The sequence below is a fragment of the Armigeres subalbatus genome, unplaced genomic scaffold (genome assembly GCF_024139115.2).
Source record: "Armigeres subalbatus isolate Guangzhou_Male unplaced genomic scaffold, GZ_Asu_2 Contig146, whole genome shotgun sequence".
NCBI classification, from domain to species: Eukaryota; Metazoa; Arthropoda; class Insecta; order Diptera; family Culicidae; genus Armigeres; species Armigeres subalbatus.
In genome coordinates, this window is record NW_026942243.1 from 233,020 (window position 1) to 256,032 (window position 23,013).

Genomic DNA, 23,013 nt, shown 5'->3' on the forward strand with positions numbered 1-23,013 from the left:
CGTTCAATCGATACACTTTCGCGTCCCGGTGAATGGCGAAAAGAGGGTAACCACACCTCCTGCAGGATCGGAGCAATTTCACGACCCTTTGGTTTTCCTTCTTTTTTTTTGCAAACAAGTCAAGTGTTTCGGGTGGAAAATCTTGCGGGTGACTCCGACGGAGCTGCCTTGAACGGGCTGACCTCTTCTTGGCTGGAGCGGCTGCACAGCCGCTACGACGATAATGGTGGCGAGAAATTCTGAACATTGGATGTTCGTGATGGTAATTAAATTAAATTTATTTCCCTCCTTCACCGCAGTCGACTTTTTTTTCCTTCGGTTGCAAAAGTGGGGAGGGTGGAGATGGATTTTTCAAGGGCGGAAGGTGTTAAAGACTACAAAACATATCGATTAGCCTAAAAAGCGAGGATAATGCAGAACGGGACGTTTGACAGACAATACTCATAAGAATATTTTACAGTTTATGAATTTTCCGAAGCATTTCAATAATACTTGGTTGGCCAAACGGATGAGAGTCTCTTAGACTTAAGGGCTTGCTCTCAAGCCTCAAGGCAGATCAACAACTCCCGGTCAATAGCTCAGTAACATGAGACCCCTGAACTGTGTCGCAGGGCCGGCATGCTACTGGGTAATTCGGAGGGGCTACGCGGAACAACGGGTGTACAAACTGTGGAATTAATTTATTGTAATTTTGTGTAAAATGACTATGGCAGTTTATTTAAAGCTAGTTAGTAGGAATCTAATTTATTGGGCTATTGCACTTTGAAATCTATGTTGGGTGGTTTTTCGTTGTTCGGTACGTACCGGTGGTGCTATTGGACGACGTTGGCGAGCGCTCGCAGCAGCAGGTGAGTTGGTGGTCGACGGCGTCTTGGTAGGAAGATGGCGCGTTGGTTGGTGAACGGCTCAGGGCAATGGCGAGGTCGGAGGTTGCCTTGAATGGTCGAAATGGCAGCTTACCACTCGCAAGGACGCTTTCGAGGAAACTTTGGCGTGCCCTTCGTTGACGCAATCGACGGACCACGGACGAGACCGTATTGGCCACGCCGAGAAGGGTTCTTCCGGCGGAACTGTGCCAGAAATCCTTAATGGTTAGACCGAGATCCAACGCGGACGTTGACTCGGTCGATCGTGCTGCGTGAGGTCGCTAATCTAGCGAATGAAATATACGAACAAAAGGTCCTGAACGAACTATTAGGGGCCACAAGATGTCGTTCACTTCAATTTAAAATTCACTGAGGCACTACAGAGGCACTCTTACTCACGGCTTACTTGCAGGGACGCCAATTTCCTAATGACTAGTAAGCTGTACCCTAGAGGTATGCAGACCTTTTCCTCTTCCATCAATTTTTCCCGCCCAATCGTTCATGCTTCCATTATCCTTATCCACTCCTTCCATGTCGACCAACATGTCCTTCTCCCCCTTTATACCACAGTTGATCATCATCACCCATTCATTCCTACTTGCCCATTATTTTATCTTACAATTTTCACATTAAAAATTTAAGCTTTACACAATTTTTACATTATAAAATTTTCCAATTACATTTTTTTTACATAAATAATTTTTACATAAACAAGGTTTACATTAACATATTTTGACTATTCCTACTAAATTTAAGACAATTTCTATAATTAACTCAACAGTTTCAAGACAAGACACACAAATTGAAAGAAAATCTATGAGATATGTAACTGAACGGTTACACGGATACACACATATTGTCGGTGAGCTTCGTTTTTATCCGTTGCTCACGCTTGCTATCTGCTTCGTGATTTGCTAAAGTCGGAATGAACAAGTGATGTCGTTTTTGTTTTCTTGAGGTTAAATTACGTATATATGGTGGACAGTGCAGTGGTGCTAAAACTAATTCAGTCAGCTCATAAATCAATAAGACGACAAAGTGTGGCAAACAGCACAGAACAAGAAACAAAGCAGTCTGGTAAAATGAGCAATATTTTAAGGTGAAGGTGGGTTGAGTACCAAAACAAAGCATTGAAAGTATTGGTACAATAAAAACTGTCATATACTGTAGTAGTATTGGTGTCGTATTTATAAAAAAAAACAAAGAATATTAGTAGGGTGGTTCAAAAAACGACCCAGCTCCACCACGCTCACTCGATTCCGTCCCATGCTCCGAGTGTCCTCCAAAAATCGATTTGAACAAAAACTGGTTGAACACAAGCCTGAAATTCCTCTTGAAGCTCCTCACGAAAATCTTCCGAAGGTTCTTCCGAAAATTTCTCCAGAAGTTCCTCCAGTTCCTCCGGAAGGTCCTTCGGAAATTCGTCCAGAAAATCCTCCAGGAACTCCTTCGGAAGTTCTTCCAGAATTTCCTCCAGAAATTCCAGGAGAAGTTCCTCCTGAAATTCCTCCGGAAGTTTCTCTAGATGTCCCTTCAGGAATTCCTACGGAAGTTCATCCAGGGGTTCCTCCGGAAATTCTTCCAGGAATTCCTTCGGTAGCAACTCCAGGGATTCCTTCAGAGGTTCCTCAACGAATTTCTCCGAAAATTTCTCCAAGAATTCTTCCGGAAGCTCCTCAGCGAATTCCTCCGGAACTTCCTCCAGGAATTTTTCGGGAAGCTCCTCCAATATTTCTTCGGGAAGCTCTCCAGGAATTGATACAACAATAAAATTCCCCAGAAATTCTTTCGGAAGTTCATGCAAAATTTCCCCCAGGAATTCCTCCTGGGGTTAATCCAGATATTCCTCCAGAAGTTCCTCTAGGAATTCCACCAGAAGTTCATTCTGTAAATCCTCCAGAAGTTGCTTCAGGAATTTACTCAGAAGTTCCTCCAATAATTCATTCAGAAGCTCCTCAGTGAATTCCTTCGGAAGTTCCTTCAGGAATTCCTCCGAAAGTTCCACAAGGAATCATTTGGGAAGCTTCCCCAGGAATTTTTCGGGAAGCTTCTCCAGGAATTCTTCGAGAAGCTTCTCCAGAAATTTCTACCAAAATTTTAATAAATTTCTCCAAAAATTCGTAAGAAAGCTCCTTCAGAAATTCCTCCGGAGGTTCCTCTAGCAAAATGCTTCAGGAATCCCTGCAGAAATTTCTCCAGAAGCCCCTCCAGAAATTCCTCCGGAAGCAAGTTCCTCCATTCAGCAGTTGCTCTAGAAATTTCTCCGGATGTTCCTCCGGAAGTTCCTTCGGAAGTTATCCAGGGGTTCCTCCGGAAATTTCTCCAAGAGTTCCGCAGGAAATTCTTCCAGGAATTCCTCCAAAAAGACCTCCAGGGATTACTCCAGAGGTTCCTCAAGGAATTTCTCCGAAAGTTTCTCCACGAATTCCTCTGGAAGCTCCTCAGGGAAGTACCTCCAGGAATTTATCGGGAAGCTCCTCCAAGAATTCTTCGGAAAGCTTCTCCAGGAATTGATACAAAAGTTCCAATAAATTTCCCCAGAAATTCCTTCGGAAGTTCCTCCGAAAGTTCCTCCAGGAATTCCTCCTAAGGTTAATCCAGATATTCCTCCAGAAGTTCCTCTAGGAATTCCTCCAGAAGTTCATTCTGGAATTCCTCCAGAAGTTCCTTCAGGAATTTATTCAGAAGTTCCTCCAATAATTCATTCAGAAGCTCCTCAGGGAATTCCTTCGGAAGTTCTTTCAGGAATTCCTCCGAAAGTTCCACAAGGAATCAGTTGGGAACTTTGGATTCCTGGCTTTCCCAGGAATTTGTCGGGAAGCTCCTCCTGGTATTCTTCGAGAAGTTTCTCCAGAAATTCCTACCAAAATTTTAATAAATTTCTCCAGAAATTCCTCCGGAAGTTCCTCTAGCAAGATGCTTCAGGAATCCTTGCAGAAATTTCCCCAGAAGTCCCTCCAGAAATTCCTCCGGAAGAAAGTTCGTCCAGAAATTATTCCGTAAATTCCTTCGGCAGTTGCTCTAGAAATTTCCCCGGATGTTCCTCCGGAAGTTCCTCCAGAAATTCCTCCGAAAGTTCCTCCAGAAACTCTATCGAAAGTTCATTGAAGAATTCCTCCGAAAGTCCGTACCTCCGGAAATTCCAGCGGAAGTTCCTCCAGAAATTCCTCCGGAAGTTCCTACAGAAATTCCCTTGGAAGTTTCACCAGGAATTCCCCTAGATGTCCCTTCAGGAATGCTTACGGAAGTTCATCCAGGGGTTCTTTCGGAAATTTCTTCAGGAGTATTGCCGGAATTTCTTCCAGGAATTCCTCCGGAAGAGCCTCCAGGGATTACTCCAGAGGTTCCTAAAGGAATTTCTCCGAAAGTTCCTCCAAGAATTCCTCTGAAAGCTCCTCAGGGAATTCTTCCGTAAGTTCCTCCAGAAATTCCTCCGGAAGTTCCTCCAGAAATTCTTCCGGAAGTTCCTCCAGAAATTCCTTTGGCAGTTGCTCTAGAAATTTCTCCGGATTTTCCCCCGGAAGTTCCTCCACAAATTCCTGCGGATGTTCCTCTAGAAATTTCTTCGGAACTTTATCCAGAAATTCCTCCGGAACTTTCTCCAGAAATTCCACCAGAAGATTCCTCCGGAAGATACTTCAGGAAATCCTCCAGAAATTTCTCCAGAAGTCCCTCAAGGAATTCTTACGGAAGTTCCTCCAGAAACTCTACCGAAAGTTCATTGAAGAATTCCTCCAAAAGTTCGTACCTCCGGAAATTCCAGCGGAAGTTCCTCCAGAAATTCCTCCGGAAGTTTCTCCAGAAGTTCATCCAGAAATTCCTCCGGAAGTTCCTCCAGAAATTCCTTTGGAAGTTTCACCAGGAATTCCTTTAGAAGTCCCTTCAGGAATTCCTTCGGAAGTTCATCCAGGGGTTCCCCCGGAAATTTCTCCAGGAGTACCGCCGGAAATTCTTTCAGGATTTCCTCCGGAAGAACCTCCTCGGATTGCTAAAGAGGTTCCTCAAGAAATTTCTCCGAAAGTTTCTCCAAGAATTCCTCTGAAAGCTCCTCAGGGAATTCTTCCGGAAGAACCTTCAGGAATTTTTCGGGAAGCTCCCCCAAGAATTCTTCGGGAAGCTTCTCCAGGAATTGATGCAAAAGTTCCAATAAATTTCCCCAGAAATTCCTCCGAAATTTCCTACAGGAATTCCTCCTAAGGTTAATCCAGATATGCCTCCAGAAGTTCCTTCAGGAATTTATTCAGAAGTTCCTCCAATAATTCGTCCAGAAGCTTCTCAGGGAATTCCTTCGGAAGTTCCTTCAGGAATTCCTCCGAAAGTTCCACAAGGAATCAGTTGGGAAGCTCCCCCGGGAATTTTTCGGGAAACTCCTCCAGGAATTCTTCGGGAAACTGCTCCATAAATTCCTACAAAAATTTTAATAAATTTCTCCAGAAATTCCTCCAGAATTTCCTCTAGCAAGATGCTTCAGGAATCCCTGCAAAAATTTCTTCAGAAGTCCCTACAGAAATTCCTCCGGAAGTTTCTCCAGAAACTCCTCCGAAAGTTCATTAAGGAATTCCTCCGAAAGTTCGTACCTCCGAAAATCCTCCCGGAGTTCCTCCAGGAAATCCTCCCAGAGTTCCTCCAGGAATTCCTCTAGAATTTCTTCCGAAAACTCCTCCAAGTACTCCTCCGAAACCTCCTAAGAGAATTCCTGCAGTAGTTCCTTCTGATTTTTCCGGAAGTTCCTATAGGAATTCCTCCAAAAGTTCCTTCAAGAATTCCTCAGAAAGTTCCTTCAGGAATTACTCCGAAAGTTCTACCAGGAATCAGTTGGGAAATTCCTGCAGGATTTTTTTCGGGAAGCTCCCCCAGGAATTCTTCGGGAAGCTTCTTCATAAATTCCTCCAGGAATTCCTCCGGAAGCTCCTCCGGAAGTTCCTCCGGGAATTCCTCCGGAAGCTCCTCCGGGAATTCCTCCGGAAGTTCCTCCGGGAATTCCTCCGGAAGTTCCTCCGGGAATTCCTCCGGAAGTTCCTCCGGGAATTCCTCCGGAAGTTCCTCCGGGAATTCCTCCGGAAGTTCCTCCGAGAATTCCTCCGGAAGTTCCTCCGGGAATTCCTCCGGAAGTTCCTCCGGGAATTCCTCCGAAAGTTCCTCCGGGAATTCCTCCGGAAGTTCCGTCGGGAATTCCTCCGGAAGTTCCTCCGGGAATTCCTCCGGAAGTTCCTCCGGGAATTCCTCCGGAAGTTCCTCCGGGAATTCCTCCGGAAGTTCCTCCGGGAATTCCTCCGGAAGTTCCTCCGGGAATTCCTCCGGAAGTTCCTCCAGAAATTCCTCCGATAGTTCCGTTAGGAATTCCTCCGGAAGTTCCTCCGGAAGTTCCTCCGGAAGTTCCTCCAGGAATTCCTCCGGAAGTTCCTCCAGGAATTCCTCCGGAAGTTCCTCCAGGAATTCCTCCGGAAGTTCCTCCAGGAATTCCTCCGGAAGTTCCTCCAGGAATTCCTCCGGAAGTTCCTCCAGGAATTCCTCCGGAAGTTCCTCCGGAATTCCTCCGGAAGTTCCTCCGGAATTCCTCGGAAGTTCCTCCGAAGTTCCTCCGGAATTCCTCCGGAAGTTCCTCCGAATTCCTCCGGAAGTTCCTCCGGGAATTCCTCCGGAAGTTCCTCAGGAATTCCTCCGGGAATTCCTCCGAAGTTCCTCCGGAATTCCTCGGAAGTTCCTCCGGAATTCCTCCGAAGTTCCTCCGGGAATTCCTCCGAAGTTCCTCCGGAATTCCTCCGGAAGTTCCTCCGGGAATTCCTCCGGAAGTTCCTCCGGAAGTTCCTCCAGGAATTCCTCCGGAAGTTCCTCCAGGAATTCCTCCGGAAGTTCCTCCAGGAATTCCTCCGGAAGTTCCTCCGTGAATTCCTCCGGAAGTTCCTCCGGGAATTCCTCCGGAAGTTCCTCCGGGAATTCCTCCGGAAGTTCCTCCGGGAATTCCTCCGGAAGTTCCTCCGGGAATTCCTCCGGAAGTTCCTCCGGGAATTCCTCCGGAAGTTCCTCCGGGAATTCCTCCGGAAGTTCCTCCGGGCAAGGATGTTATGGATCATTTAATAATCTGCGTTCGATCATTTAGTAGTTTGTCTATAACTCGTTACAGAGGCCTAATTTCAAAATGTGTTGTATGGTGGACTTCTAGCGCGAAGGTTTTTCTACAATTCTTCCGAATAGGTCGATGTTCGAACTCCACTATTGAAGGAGTTAAGGCGTTAGTTACTATACTTATACTAAGTGATAACAAAATATCCAATCATTTAGTATAAGTTACTGCTACTAACGCTATAGCTCCGTAGTTAGTGAAATTCGAACTGTTAGGCAGAGTTGTAGATAAACCTTTGCACTAGAAGTCCTCTGTAATGAGTTGTTGACAAACTACTAAATGAACGAACGCAGATTACTAAATGATCCATAACATCCTTGCCTCCGGGAATTCCTCCGGAAGTTCCTCCGGGAATTCCTCCGGAAGTTCCTCCGGGAATTCCTCCGGAAGTTCCTCCGGGAATTCCTCCGGAAGTTCCTCCGGGAATTCCTCCGGAAGTTCCCTCCGGGAATTCCTCCGGAAGTTCCCTCCGGGAATTCCTCCTGAAGTTCCTCCGGGAATTCCTCCGGAAGTTCCTCCGGGAATTCCTCCGGAAGTTCCTCCGGGAATTCCTCCGGGAATTCCTCCGGAAGTTCCTCCGGGTATTCCTCCGGAAGTTCCTCCGGGAATTCCTCCGGAAGTTCCTCCGGAATTCCTCCGGAAGTTCCTCAGGAATTCCTCCGGAAGTTCCTCCGGAATTCCTCCGGAAGTTCCTCCAGAATTCCTCCGGAAGTTCCTCCGGAATTCCTCCGGAAGTTCCTCCGGGAATTCCTCGGAAGTTCCTCCGGAATTCTTCCAGAAGTGCCTTGAGGAATTCCTCCGGAAGTTCCTCCGGGAATTCCTCCGGAAGTTCCTCCGGGAATTCCTCCGGAAGTTCCTCCGGAAGTTCCTCGGAAGTTCCTCCGGAAGTTCCTCCGGAATTCCTCGGAAGTTCCTCCGGGAATTCCTCCGGAAGTTCCTCCGGGAATTCCTCCGGAAGTTCCTCCGGAATTCCTCCGGAAGTTCCTCCGGGAATTCCTCCGAAGTTCCTCCGGAATTCCTCCGGAAGTTTCTCCGGGAATTCCTCCGGAAGTTCCTCCAGGAATTCCTCCGGAAGTTCCTCCGGGAATTCCTCCGGAAGTTCCTCCGGGAATTCCTCCGGAAGTTCCTCCGGGAATTCCTCCGGAAGTTCCTCCGGGAATTCCTCCGAAGGTTCCTCCGGAATTCCTCCGGAAGTTCCTCCGAATTCCTCCGGAAGTTCCTCCGGGAATTCCTCCGGAAGTTCCTCCGGGAATTCCTCCGGAAGTTCCTCCGGGAATTCCTCCGGAAGTTCCTCCGGGAATTCCTCCGGAAGTTCCTCCGGGAATTCCTTCGGAAGTTCCTCCGGGAATTCCTTCGGAAGTTCCTCCGGGAATTCCTCCGGGAATCCCTCCGGAAGTTCCTCCGGGAATCCTTCCGGAAGTTCCTCCGGGAATTCCTCCGGAAGTTCCTCCGGGAATTCCTCCGGAAGTTCATCCGGGAATTCCTCCGGAAGTTCCTCCGAGAATTCCTCCGGAAGTTCCTCCGGGAATTCCTCGTATATCGTGAGGCCGATACTACAGCACGATACTACATTTAAGCCCAATAATGTCGAGAAAATTTCCAACCACAATATTTTTTATCTAGTCCATACCGGTAATCGAACCCAGTCACCTCCAGACTGGTTTTGCTTTGTAGTCGCTCATCGTATTGTAGCTAAGAAAGGCCCCTGAGATCCATAATGTTACATACGAATTGTCTCAGCTTGCCGAGCTGAGCACATGTAACAACTATTTCGATATTCTCGCAACAAGTTGCATTCGACTCTAGATTAGCAAATCTCAGTTGATCACTATTGACATTGAGTTTGATAATGATCGGCCATTGCGTTTAACAGTTATGAGGAAAATTATTGAGTATCAGTACCCGGTAAACGAAGTTGTTTTTTTTTTGTTTCAAGTGACATTAAAGCGCTTAATGAATATGTAATTTAAAATGTGTTTTTGCAAAAGTATCTCAATTTTTTAAATTCAATATTCTCTGTTGCCTAAATTATTCTGTAATTCATTCACGTTTATATATCTTTGCACAACCTGTTCTCAATAGCGCCATCATCATTAGCAAATCCCATGCATTAAATCCCGTGCAGAACTGTGTCACGAAAACAAACTGTATTTCTTTTTCTGGAACGGTAACAAAACTGCAACAAATTGCCTTTTGTTCAACTTTGAAAATGCCCCAAGGCACGAAACCAACTTCTGCAACTTTTTTGTTCGTCTCCTATCTTCGTCACATTAGTAGAACAAACGACAACAACAACAACAGCAGCGACGAAGCCCATCGCAAGAAACAAGTGGGACAACGAAATTTGGCAAATTACTTGCAGTTATCATTTCAGTATTTTTTTCTTCATATTCCTTCGCGGCCCGCAACTTTGTTATGATTTCGACTTTTTGTTGCAGTCAAAAGTTTTGCACTTCCTGAGCGCCCTTTTTCTGGTGCGGCAGCAAACGACACGGAATTATCTCTGCACTCGGCGGAGGACTCCTAGAACGATAATTTTCCTACAGCAATGTTGTTTTGTTGAAGACAATGCTGCAACAATGGCACAGTTTATTTTCACGATTCTGTGAAATTACTGAAAATTTATTGTACTTGCAATTATCTTCTTGTTTCTTGTCTTCTTGGGCTTCTTGTATTCTTGTCTTCCTGTCTTCTTGTCTTCTTGTCTTCTTGTCTTCTTGTCTTTTTGTCTTCGTGTCTTCTTGTCTTCTTGTCTTCTTGTCTTTAGTCTTGTCTTGTCTTGTCTTCTTTCTTGTCTTCTTGTCTTCTTATCTTCTTGTCCTCTTGTCTTCTTGTCTTCTTGGACTTCTTGTATTCTTGTCTTCCTGTCTTCTTGTCTTTTTGTCTTCTTGCCTTCTTGTCTTTTTATCTTCTTGTCTTCTTGACTTCTTGTCTTTTTATCTTCTTGTCTTCTTGACTTCTTGTCTCTGGTCTTCTTGTCTTCTTGTCTTCTTGTCTTCTTGTCTTCTTGTCTTCTTGTCTTCTTGTCTTCTTGTCTTCTTGTCTTCTTGTCTTCTTGTCTTCTTGTCTTCTTGTCTTCTTGTCTTCTTGTCTTCTTGTCTTCTTGTCTTCTTGTCTTCTTGTCTTCTTGTCTTCTTGCCTTCTTGTCTTCTTGACTTTTTATCTTTTTGCCTTCTACTCGTGTTGTCTTGTTGTCTTCTTATCCACTTTTCTTCTTGAAAATGTTGTCTTTTTATCTTCTTCTTTTATATAAAAAAGAGTTTTCAATGCTTTGCTGCAACCTAACGAAAAAATGATTCATCATTACTTCACGACTCAAACACTTCTCCGGCACACACTTTTTTATTGGCCATTCAGCCCTACAATCTAAAAAGCTTAATTATTATTCACTAAGCTCGTTGTGATTGAGTCATTTCCTTATAATTACACAGTAACTCGAAATGGTACTTTCTAATTTCCACTCCAAACTAAAGTCTCCCCCGTGGCCACGAAAACACTTACTCTAGCTTCACCCCACCTTGAGAGTTTTATTTATTCTATCATCCATCATGTTCACTTCGCTGTTCTTCCGTAGTTTTCAGTAGTTGGAAGCACTCAAGAATTCTACCAAGCCCAGTTGTTAGGAGGAGCTCACATGGTGTCGACACACGCGAACTCCTACTTGTAGTTACCTTCCCTCTGCTCGCAGTTAGTCGCGGCTTGCCGTTGAAAATCATTTCACCATGAACAGAGGCATTCGAAATATGGGGGGAGGGGGCGATGCTAATGTGCATGAAGTGGTTGGCTCGAATGGGGGTTGAATTTTCTAATTGGTTTCATTTCCACGGCTTAAATCTCGAAACAGACTGGAGTTGTAACTTCGCTTAAGTGCTTTTTCGTGCAGTTTGCCACAGGTTGGCGTCAGTGCTCCTTATTTCAAAAGTAGATCAACCATTGCAACACTTGCCAGGATTTGCAATCGAGAAGAATAAATTTATTTCAAATTTTTAGTACCTCACCCTTGGAAGTGGGCATAAAGATTATTTGGTAGTTCGGTTCCCTCGTTAAAAGGTTTTTAATTATTCTTTCTGTGTTTTAACACGCGTACGATGAACGACAGCCTTTTTAATGCGTATAAATGTTGAATGTCTGAATATTAATATTTAAGAAATTCAAGCGAAGGCTTATGCAAATTCGTAATCACGCATTATTGCCTGCTGAAGACAATTATTTCAGTTTGTACAACTGATCAAACAACCATGTCCCAAGGACAGTGCTGTAGTTGTGAACTAAAAGCTAGTTAGTCGGCAAAAATTGGGGGCGTTACCACACATAGGCAATAGAGGGGGCGCACACTAAAAAAATAACTCCAATACAGGAAAAATTGAAAATGGTTTTCGAACTCCGCAGAAAGTGAGAACGTCATAAAGCGCCTTCCATGACCAAAATGAAATCTACAACCACAAATTATAAATAAAGACACAGGTACTGAAAGATTGAGCAATACATCAGAGGGTGGGTTGGGGATGTTTTGTAGTTGCCATACTCCTAGGTGCAGGGGCCCATGGAGTGTCAATTGGCACATCAGGATCAATACCAGTGAAGCCTATGGCATTATATATGGCATATTATGGCATTCTGGCCGCGTGTTAACGACAAGATATCGCAATAATAGTAATTGGATTTTGTAATATTGTGAAAGCGAAGGCTGGCAGTCGGACATTCTACTCTTTTAGAAGAGCCGGGTGAACCTGACTTGAATCGGCGAGTGGGCTAATGACTAGCCTGTCTTCCGCCCGTCCGTGGCGAGCCTTGTAGCACGCTGTCTAATCCTGGCACCAAGCTATTGCTGCTGGGTGGGAGTAGGTTCAGATGCCGTTTCCTGACTTGCGCTGATCTGGCTCTGAACATGTAGGTGTAAACCAATGCATGAACACCTTGCATACCGATAGGCATGCAAAGATAATTATGGGATCTTTGAGGGCGACTTCTCCAGTAGGATTCGACGACAGCCACATGGGGGGCCTAACAATAATGAGTGATTCAAAAATTAATAATTAATTAATAACCCCAGAGTTTCCCCAGCAGTGATGGGGTGTAGCCCTATAAACACGCTAGGCAAGTGACTACTGGATGTGGGTGGAGGCCGAGCATCTCGATAATATCATCGAGTTCGCGAGTGCAAGGCAGAACATCAGTAAGGAACTGAAACAGAACCTTCGGATGCTTCGCCCGAGTCGCAAGACAAGAACAGGACGCATTTATCAGGGTGGTGGGAAGAGAGAAGGCCGACAAAGGTGACCAAACTTATGCTTTCTGCTTCCTAGGAAGAGCGACTATGGCCCAAAAGGCGATTGATTTCGGGCCTCATTGGCCGGCCCGAAACAGCTAAGGCAGCAATCCGGCGAAGGCGCTCAGAGCAAAGCCAAACGACGTGCGACCATAAAGGGTAAACGTTGTCTGGACGGAACAGATTGGGATTTTTTTTATTGGGATTTCAACCACTGCGACCATTAAGTTGATCTATTGTTGTAAACAGATTGGGATACATAGGGAGTCGACCCAAGAAGGCGACTTCTTGGCCCAAAAAGGCGAAAAGGGCCTACCAGACGCAAGTCGCCGGGCCAGAAGAGGGTACCAGCCGGTCGGTGCCATGGGCACATAGGACCGAAAATCCATGGCAGCTGGTCAGTAGGGCAAAGCGGAAGTCGAGCGTATCTCGACATGCAATGAAAGCAAAGGATAAAGACGAGTCCTTGTTGGTGAAAACAGATAAGGAAAAGTGCACCGAAGTCCTTGAATCGATGCGGGCGGCAGAAAAGCTTTCGGTGCTAGGTCAGGACGTGCGAAGCGTCAGACGCAACAAGACCGGTGAAATGATCTTGATTCTGAAACGCGGAGTGCAAGCTAGTGGGACGGACTATAGGAAGTTGGCCCAAAAGCGATCTTGGGTGACGACGTCAATGTGAGGTCGTTGGGGGCTGAAGTGACCCTCCAGTTCAAGCAACTGGACGAGGTTACGAACGTGGACGATGTCGTCTCTGCCATCAGAGAGCAGTGCGGCACAGATGTTGAGAAGACCTCTGTACGCCTAAGAGGCGGCACCTTCGGCACGCAGGTAGCCGACCTTAGATCAATCACGGAAGCCAAAAAAATTCATAGAGGATGAAAGTTGAAGATCAGCTAGTCAGTATGCCCAGTAAGCAAACTCCAGCCGCCATCAGTGACCAAGTGCTATTCGTGCTTAGAGTCGGGGCACAAGTCCTACGACTGTATGGACCCAGACCGTAGTAACCTGTGTCATCGTGCGTTGTGGTGAGGAAGAGCACAAGGCGCAGGAATGCGATAAGGCACCAAAGTTCCTCATCTGCGCCAACAAAAAGCAAGCCTGAAACCACGTTGTGTGGACCTTTATGTCCTATCAGAGAGACGAACAAGAAGAAGCCGTGTTAGTACCACAATTGAGTTTTAACCACTGTACATCTGTTTAGCAGCTGCTAACGGGCTTGGTGGTCATATGGCTACCGCTTCTGTGGTACCCCATACGCAGGAGGTCGTGGGTTCAATCCCAGGCCCGTTCCATTCCTCCTACTTTGTATCTTTTCATATATTTCTCATGTTCTAGCAATCGCTAGAACTGGAAATGGGCTTTCATACCGTTTCCATCTTCTATCCCTATACCTACAACTTGATTAGTTCTAGCAGGTAACTGTTAGAATTCGAAATGAGCGAAAAAGTTCGTTTCGGCATCCAATTAGAATACTACACCACCCTTTCATAACTATCACATTGGTAACCCGTTAACCAAGACAAACCTCTGCCATAAAACCTTCCGCAGGAACTCGTGGCGAGTGCAGAGGTGTTCTCGGATTGCAGTGGGCAAGTGACTGCATCATCAATTCCTTCCCATCCCCGATGATCGTGAGGACGTGGCCAGCGCCGTTATCGACTATCCAAAAATACTAGAGCTCTCGGACTGTGCACATTGAGGTTGGAGTGCAAATCCCATGCTTCCATCCATTGATTCCCTGTGCAATTGCGATTGTTCTGATCGATCACGGAGTAGCAACTACGAAATACACGGTCATCATGCTCATGCTCATGCTCATGTACATCTATTTAGCAGCTGCTGTGGCAGTCGTCCTCCTGTTCGACCCGTACAACGTTCCTGTCGTCTATTAGGTGACGAATCTAGGATGGCGGCTATTTGCACAACGGGACGGTATCTGGTCCAAGAGGTGGTACACTCTTCCGCTGAGGGTGTCATGATTGCCAAGATCAACGGTGCTTACCCATACGCTTAAACCTGATTTAAGCACTAAGCGGAGGTGAAGAAATCGACCCTAAGACTCATTGGCCAATTGGTAATTGTTTCTGGGTGAGCGAAAGTTACATCTGTTCAGGGCCAATCCCAGACCGTTTGGAAAAGGCCATATTTCTGCGTATACCTTACGGATTTTCGATCAGCAAGCATTGGTCAGCATACTTGTTCTAGTTTCTGAGGAAAGGATAAAACATGATGGAAGTATGCGTCACTTAAAATGACAAGCAGAAGAAAAAATGCATTAACATAGACTTCTAAGTAGACTTCTAAGGTAATAGGCGAAGCCGACGATCTTGACATCAGAAGGGAGCTTTAGTTTCAGAAGTCCGTCGTACATAATATTCCATAATACCGGGTCCAATAATGAGCCTTGCGGTACTACTGCATTAATTGGGACACTTCTCTGGCTGGCATCGGTCTCGTATAATAGTATACGGTTCTAGAAATAGTATACGGTTAGAATATATAGAATACTTCGCCTTTTACATTGGATCGCTATTTCAACGGTCTGTCTTTACCACGCAGTCAACGTCAAACGTGGACTTATCCTTACGGAACCCGAACTGATTGCTTGCGAGGCCGCCCGTACCTTCTGAGTACGGGGTCAGCCTGTTGAGGATGATCCTCTCCAGCAACTTGCCCGTCATGTTATTTAGACGGTTTCCCTTCTTTCGGTAACAGAACCAACTTCTGCCTTTTTCCATCTATCGGGAAAACTACTACAGTCATGGAGACATCTCTGCATAGATGTTCGCAATGATTGCTGCCTTGAGAATAGTGTTCGGAACTCCATAAGGCCCTGGAGCCACCATTTTGGCCTACACGCACCCGAATACTAGAATAGAACGACTAACTTATGTCAAAGACTTGGGCGTAATTTTGGACTTCCCACTAACGTACAAGATGCACATCTCGTACGTTGTGGGCAAGGCTTCCAAAACCCTGGGCTTTATCTTTCTTTGGCCAAAGAATTTTCTGACATTTACTGTCTGAAGTATCTGTTTTGCTCACTGGCGCGGTCTATACTGGAGTATTGCTGCGCCTCGTTCGGAATCCCAATGAACGGTGCAGAACAAATTGAGTCCGTGCAACGACGTTTCCTACGATTTGCTCTGCGTAGACTACCGTGGAGAGGTCCATTACGCCAGTCAAGTTATAATATCTGCTATAGGCTTATCGATCTGGAGCTGCTAAGGAATCGCCGTAACATTGCTTGGGCCGTACTGGTTACAGTTGTTTCGCAAGGCCGAATAGTTGTAGCGATATTTTGGAGCAAAATATATCAACGTACAGTCGAGGGCACTTCCAAATAACGCTATGCTAAGAAGGCCATTTCGTCGGACTAATTACAGTATGAGCTGCAAAATGGTGGGTTGACATCAAGGAACGGGCGCCCAACAGAGCTCTGGTCCCCACAAGTTCCTATCTCACGCTTCCACGGGTCGTCCGATGACAAAAGACCGCCAGCTAAGGGTTGTGTACTTAGCTGGTAGTGCAGCCTGGGCACTGTTGTCCTTCTTAAATCAGCTAGAGTGAGAAGGTACGCCTCGAGCGTCTGTTCACCAGGAGGTGCGGCTCAAACAGCGTCTGCCTGGTACTCAGCGGCTGATTAACGAAATCTCGCTTAACTTTTCAAAAGGACCTAAGTAACATTTTTTTCATGAAAGCTATTGATTGCAGTATTCAAATTAATTCATGAAAAAAATGTTACTTAGGACCTTTTGAAAAGTTAAGCGAGAAATGCTGTATCGCGTTAGCTATACATAAGGTGGCAGCCCCATCAGCGCGATGTAGGTAACGCGACCCCGGTAAGGTAGCTTACTGAAGCCTCTCAAATACCACGAAAAATGGAGATAGAAGAAAAAGAGAACGTTATTTTTGGCAACCGACCCGGCAACGAAATAAGGACTATGATTGGAAACTCGGTACCTGGAATGTCAGGACCCTAAATAAACCTGGACGAGTGAGCCTTCTGGCTCGTGAACTGCAGAAGGTTGGAGTGAACGTGGCTGCTATTCAAGAAGTCCGATGGCCTAGATCCGGAGAACGTGAATTCCGAGCCGTGGACCCCACGACCAACACTGCATTCAAGTATAACATCTATCACAGCGGCGGTGAAAAAGCAGAGCATGGAGTTGGTTTCGTAGTGATGGGCAAGCAGATGGAGCGAGTGATGCGGTGGAAACCCATTAGCGAACGAATCTGTGTGTTGAGGATACGGGGCAAATTCTTCAATTACAGCCTAATCAACGTTTACGCACCGACAAACGATAAATCCGACGACGTGAAGGACAGATTTTATGAATGTCTCGATAAAGCCTATGGAGAGTGTCCAAAGCATGACGTGAAAATTGTTATCGGAGACGCTAATGCTCAGGTCGGTAGAGAGGACTTTTTCCGTCCCATAATAGGTAGGGAGAGCCTTCACTCCGCTACCAATGACAACGGCCTACGGCCAGTAAATTTTGCTGCTGCCAGAGGGATGGCCATCAGTAGCACCTACTTTGCACGAAAGAATATCCGAAAGCACACCTGGAGACACCCAAATGGTGAAACTTGCAACCAGATAGACCATGTTCTGGTGGATGTGCGCCATTTCTCGGATGTTATCGATGTGCGGACATTCAGAGGTCCCAACATTGACACTGATCACTACCTCGTTGTCAGTAAAATTCGATCACGGTTGTCAACTGTATCGAACGAAAGATCACAGCGAACGATGCGTTACAATATCCAGCGATTGTCGGCGGGAGGAGTATCGGCTGAAGCTCGACGAACGGATAAGTGCAATCAACGTTAGCGACAACATCAACGATCTATGGGAGTCGATCCATGGAGCGGTGAGCACAACAGAAGTACCACGAGAAGTGGTAGGCACTGCACAGAGGCGACCCGGGACGGGTTGGTTCGATGTGGAGTGTCAGAGAGTGACAGACGAGAAGAACGTTGCCAGAAGCCGGATGTTGGTGTCGGGTACCCGATCGAATAGAGATCGGTACAAGGAAGCAAGAGCTGCCGAAAAACGAACCCACCCCAGGAAGAAAAAAGAGTACGAAGAACAAGTTATTAGTGAGGCGCAGGAAAAAATGGAGCAGAATGATATGCGGAGGTTTTATGAGTCCAAGACCAACAAGGGAATTTGCTGACAGATAAAACTGAAGTGGCTGCCAGGTGAAAGGAACACTTCGAGACTTTGTTGAATGGAGGAAGTGACGGTGCATCGGAGAACAGAATAAATATTAGCGACGATGGACAAGCTGTGGAGTCACATACACTTCTTCTTATTGGCATAACATCCCCACACTGGGACAGAGCCGCCTCGCAGCTTAGTGTTCATTAAGCACTTCCACAGTTATTAACTGCGAGGTTTCTAAGCCAGGTTACCATTTTTGCATTCGTATATAATGAGGCTAGCACGATGATACTTTTATGCCCAGGGAAGTCGAGACAATTTCCAATCCGAAAATTGCCTGGACCGGCACCGGGAATCGAACCCAGCCACCCTCAGCATGGTCTTGCTTTGTAGCCGCGCGTCTTACCGCACGGCTAAGGAGGGCCCCTCTAGATATATACACTAGATGAGGTTAAAAAAGCTGTTAAAGAGCTGAAAAACAATAAGGCTGCGGGGAAGGACCAGCTCCCGGCTGAACTTCTCAAACATGGCAGTGAGCAGCTTTATGAAGTTCTGCACCATATTATGTCGAAAATATGGGAAGACGAGGAAATGCCTGCTAGCTGGGCACAGACTGGAGTGCGCCAATTACCGAGGAATAACCCTCCTTAATTCGGCGTACAAAATTATGTCCCGTATTCTGTTCAACAGATTGAGACAGCTTGAAGAGTCCTTCGTCGGCGAATACCAAGCAGGTTTTCGTGAGGGCCGATCAACGACGAATCAAATGTTCACCTTAGGACAAATCCTTAATAAATTCCGGGAGTAGAACTTGCAGACACATCATCTGTTTATTGATTTCAAGGCGGCGTACGATTCAGTGAAACGGAATGAATTATGGCAAATTATGCTTGAACATGGTTTTCCGGCGAAACTGATACGGCTGATTCGTATAACGTTGGACGGATCGAAATCAAGTGTAAGGGTTGCGGATGAAATATCGACGTCATTTGTTACCTTAGACTGATTAAAGCAGGGTGATGCACTCTCGAATCTACTGTTCAATATAGCGCTCGAGGGAGCGATTAGGAGAGCTGGTGTGCAAAGAAGCGGTACCATTATCACAAAATCGCATATGCTCCTGAGATTTGCGGACGATATCGATATTATCGGAATTGATCACCGTGCCGTGGAAGAGGCTTTTGTCTCTTTTAAGAGGGAGACAGCGAGGATTGGACTCACGATCAATACCAGCAAAACGAAGTACATGGTCGCTGGCAATCAACGTGGGTTCATTAGTGGTGGTGGTAGCAAAATGGTGCTGGATGGTGAAAAATTTGAAGTGGTAGAAGAATTTGTGTATCTTGGAACATTAGTGACGTGCGATAATGATGTTACCCGCCAGGTGAAAAGGCGTAGTGCAGCTGCAAATAGGGCTTATTACGGACTTCGTAACCTGCTTAAGTCCCGTAGTCTGCAAACGAAAACAAAACTCGCGCTGTATACTACTCTGATTCTTCCGGTGGCTTTATACGGCCATGAAACATGGACGTTAAAGGAGGCTGATCGGAGAGCTCTCGGAGTGTTTGGGCGTAAGGTGCTGCGGACAATACTCGGCGGTAAACAGGAGAACGGTATCTGGCGGTATCGCATGAATCACGAATTGTACGAGGTGTATAAAGGGCTGGATATTATTAAGCTTATACAACACGGCAGACTACGGTGGGTTGGTCACGTTGTTCGTATGCCGGAAAAACGTCAAGCGAAGATAATATTTAGTAGAGAACCCGGAAGAGGCCGCAGGCTTCGTGGAAGGCCGCGTACACGATGGCTTTTTGCAGTTGAAGAGGACCTGAGGACGCTCAATGTTCAGGGCGACTGGAAGCGATTGGCCCAGGATCGAGTCCAGTGGAGAAGGATACTCCATTCGGCGTAGGTTCATCGAAGAGCTGTAGCCCATCAAGTATCAAGTATCAAGTAATTACAGTATGAACGGTAGTAATGTAGGATTACAGCGGTTATTTAATAGGGTATCAACAATCTTCGACTTGCCTTGTCAGACGCTGCGTCGGAGATTCAAAGATTTTTTCTCATCGCGTCAGGTTATGTTGAACTCAAATTTTTACTGCAGGCACCTCCATGCTGGTCACGTTTGGACTCCAATTTGCACTTCAGACGCATCAATGCTGTTTGATAAGTACTTGATCCAATATGAACGCCTCGACAGGTCAAGTTTGGACTCAAACGTTCACTGCAGGCGCCTCCATGCTGGTCACGTTTGGACTCAAATTTTCACTGCAGGCGCCTCTATGCTGTTTGATAAATACTTGATCCACTATGAACGCCTCGACAGGTCACGTTTGGACTCATATTTTCACTGCAGGCGCCTTCGTGCTGATTGATAAATACTTGTATAAACCCCTCGACAGGTTATGTTCTAGCTCAAATGTGCACTATGAACGCTTTTTTGATGCGCAGATTGGTATTCAAATATGATTTTTTCATCAAATTCTGTATGTAAACAATTCGTTCATTTGGAATCATCTATAATTTTAATATTCCTCTTTGTGGATCACATCATATCCGGCAACGGAAAGTACTTCACATCGTCTTGCATAAATTAAGTAAGCTAATGTTACAATATAAATGTTACACTGCTCTAGCATTTTAAGAAAATTTAAATTATAGTTTTGAAAATAAAAATTAACTCGAAGCAAAACATAAAGCTTGTTAGTCGCCGACTAACCCCGACCCCCGCAACTACAGCACTGCCCAAGGACGAGCATTATAAATCCTTAGTTCAACTACTTTGTCTGACCGTGACCTCACATAAACGAATTGCGATCAATCAAACCTCCCGAAAGCAGTCCCTTCGCCCTGCAGCAAGCCGTCAAATTTGATGGAACGTTTTCCGATGTGCAGAACAGATTGACCTTCCAGTAATGGCAATACGGCAGCTCCCGGTTACTGCTGTTTATGACGACGACAAGTAGAAGGGTTCGCTTTCATTCTGACTTTGAATTGGATTACGTATACCATGCCGGTGTGGGATGATGCAAAGGCAATCAATATTATTGCCAAGTCAAGTCAAGCCAAGTCAGGCAGATTTTGGATGGGGATTTTTGCGAAGACAGAGCTTGACCTGTGCCCTTTCATGGGAACTATCAGAAGCAAACGAAGATAAATTGCCGAGTTTTGATGACGGTATGCAGTATCATGCCGGTTTCTATGCAAGTACGATTTGAAATTGAGGGTTTCAAAAACAGTGCTATCCAATTGCTATCCCTATCTTCCCGTGGTTCCGGCCGGGCTACGAGCAATCTTACTTTATACTTATCTATTCAAAATGAAGTTTAAATAGCTCAAAACCAAACTCAATTCACATACTTTAACCCGTAGGGGAAGCCAATTTTAAGTTCGAGAGCCCATTCCGAGTTTACGTAATTTCCGTTTGATTCCGTGTAAAAAGTACCAAAATATCTCAATAGTCAATTAGGGATTCTAAGCAAAAATGTACACACTGTGCTGCATCGTGGCAGAATCAGCGAAAATTTGAACGATATATCGACTGAATGTACATGTGAGTGTCCGGCTTGTTGGAAATCAACCATGTCCTCTTGGAATAGTGTAATTATCGTAAAGCTAAAGAACGGTAAGGCCGCTGAGCAGGACGGAATCCTGGTCTAGTTTCTTAAAGTTAGGAGGGACCAAGGAATGATTTGGGAGGAAGAAGAAATGCCTTGTCGGGCTTGTCTGATCTACAAGTTACTCCAGAAATTTCTCCGGAAGTTGCTCCATGTAAAACTCCGGAAGTTCCTAAGGCAGCGGTTCTCAACCTTTTTCTTGAGAGGTACCCCTTTGAACTTTTGCATTAATTGAGGTTCCACCTCTCGAATACTTCGGGTATGGGTCAAAACGGCCAATCCTCTTGAAAAAATAATTCCAAGCCCTTTGAGAAGAGGCTTCCGAACCTTTTGCGAGGAGCTTTTAAATTCCTTTAAAGTATGCTTCCGCGCCTCCGCGCCACGCTTCTGAAACTCTTGAAAGAAGAATTCCGAGCTTCTTGAAGCGAGACTTATAAACCTCTTAAAAGGAGGCTTCCTAACCACCTGAAAGGAGGCTTCCAAATCTCTTAAGAAGAGGCTTCCGAACCTCTTGAAAGAAGGCTTCTGAGCCTCTTGAAAGGAGGCTTCAGAGCCTCTTGGAAGGAGCCTTCTGAGCCTATTGAAAGGAGGCTTCCGAGCCTCTTGAAAGGAGTCTTCCGAGCTTCTTGAAAGGAGCCTTCCGAGACTCTTGAAAGGAGCCTTCCGAGCCTCTTGAAAGAAGGCTTCCGAGCCTCTTGAAAGGAGGCTCGAGCCTCTTGAAAGGAGGCTCTCGAGGCCTCTTGAAAGGAGGCTTCTGAGCCTCTTGAAAGGAGGCTCTGAGCCTCTTGAAAAAGGCTTCTGAGCATCTTGGAAGGAGGCTTGTGAGCCTCTTGAAAGGAGGCTTCTGAGCCTCTTAAAAGGCTTCCGAGCCTCTTGAAAGGAGGCTTCCGCGTCTCTTGAAAGGAGGCTTCTGAGCCTCTTGGAAGGAGGCTTGAGCCTCTTGAAAGGAGGCTTGAGGCCTCTTGAAAGGAGGCTTCTGAGCCTCTTGAAAGGAGGCTTCGGCGCCTCGTGAAAGGGGGGTTCTGAGCCTCTTGAAAGGAGGCTTCTGAGGCGCTTGAAAGGAGGCTTCTGAGCCTCTTGAAAGGAGGCTTCTGAGCCTCTTGAAAGGAGGCTTCTGAGCCTCTTGAAAGGAGGCCTGAGGCGCTTGGAAGGAGACTTCTGAGACATTCGAAAGGAGGCTTCCGCGTCTCTTGGAAGGAGGCTTCTGAGCTTCTTGAAAGGAGGCCTGAGCCTCTTGAAAGGAAGTTTGAGCCTCTTAAAGGAGGCTTCTGAGCCTCTTGAAAAAAGGCTTCTGAGCCTCTTGAAAGGAGACTTGCCTCTTGAGCCTCTTGAAAGGAGAGTTCCGAACCTCTTGAATGAAGGCTTCTGAGCCTCTTGAAAGAAGGCTTCTGAGCCTCTTGAAAGGAGACTTTCGAGCCTCTCGAAAAGAGGCTTTTGAGCATTTTGAAAGTAGGCTTCTGAGCCTCTTGAAAGAAGTCTTCTGAGCCTCTTGAAAGAAGGCTTCCGAGCCTCTTGAAAAGAGGCTTCTGAGCTTTTTGAATGAAGGCCTCTGAGCCTCTTGAAAGGATGCTTCTGAGCATATTGAATGGAGACTTCTGAGCCTCTAGAAAGGAGGCTTCCGAGCCTCTTAAAAGGAGGCTTCCGAGCCTCTCGAAAGGAAACTTCCGAGCCTCTTGAAAGGAGTCTTCCGAGCCTCTTGAAAGGAGTCTTCCGAACCTCTTGAAAGGAGTCTTCCGAGCCTCTTGAAAGGAGACTTCCGAGCCTCTTGAAAGGAGGCTTCCGAGCCTCTTGAAAGGAGGCTTCCGAGCCTCTTAAAAGGAGGCTTCCGAGCCTCTTGAAAGGAGGCTTCCGCGTCTCTTGAAAGGAGGCTTCCGAGCCTCTTGGAAGGAGGCTTCCGAGCCTCTTGAAAGGAGGCTTCCGAGCCTCTTGAAAGGAGGCTTCCGAGCCTCTTGAAAGGAGGCTTC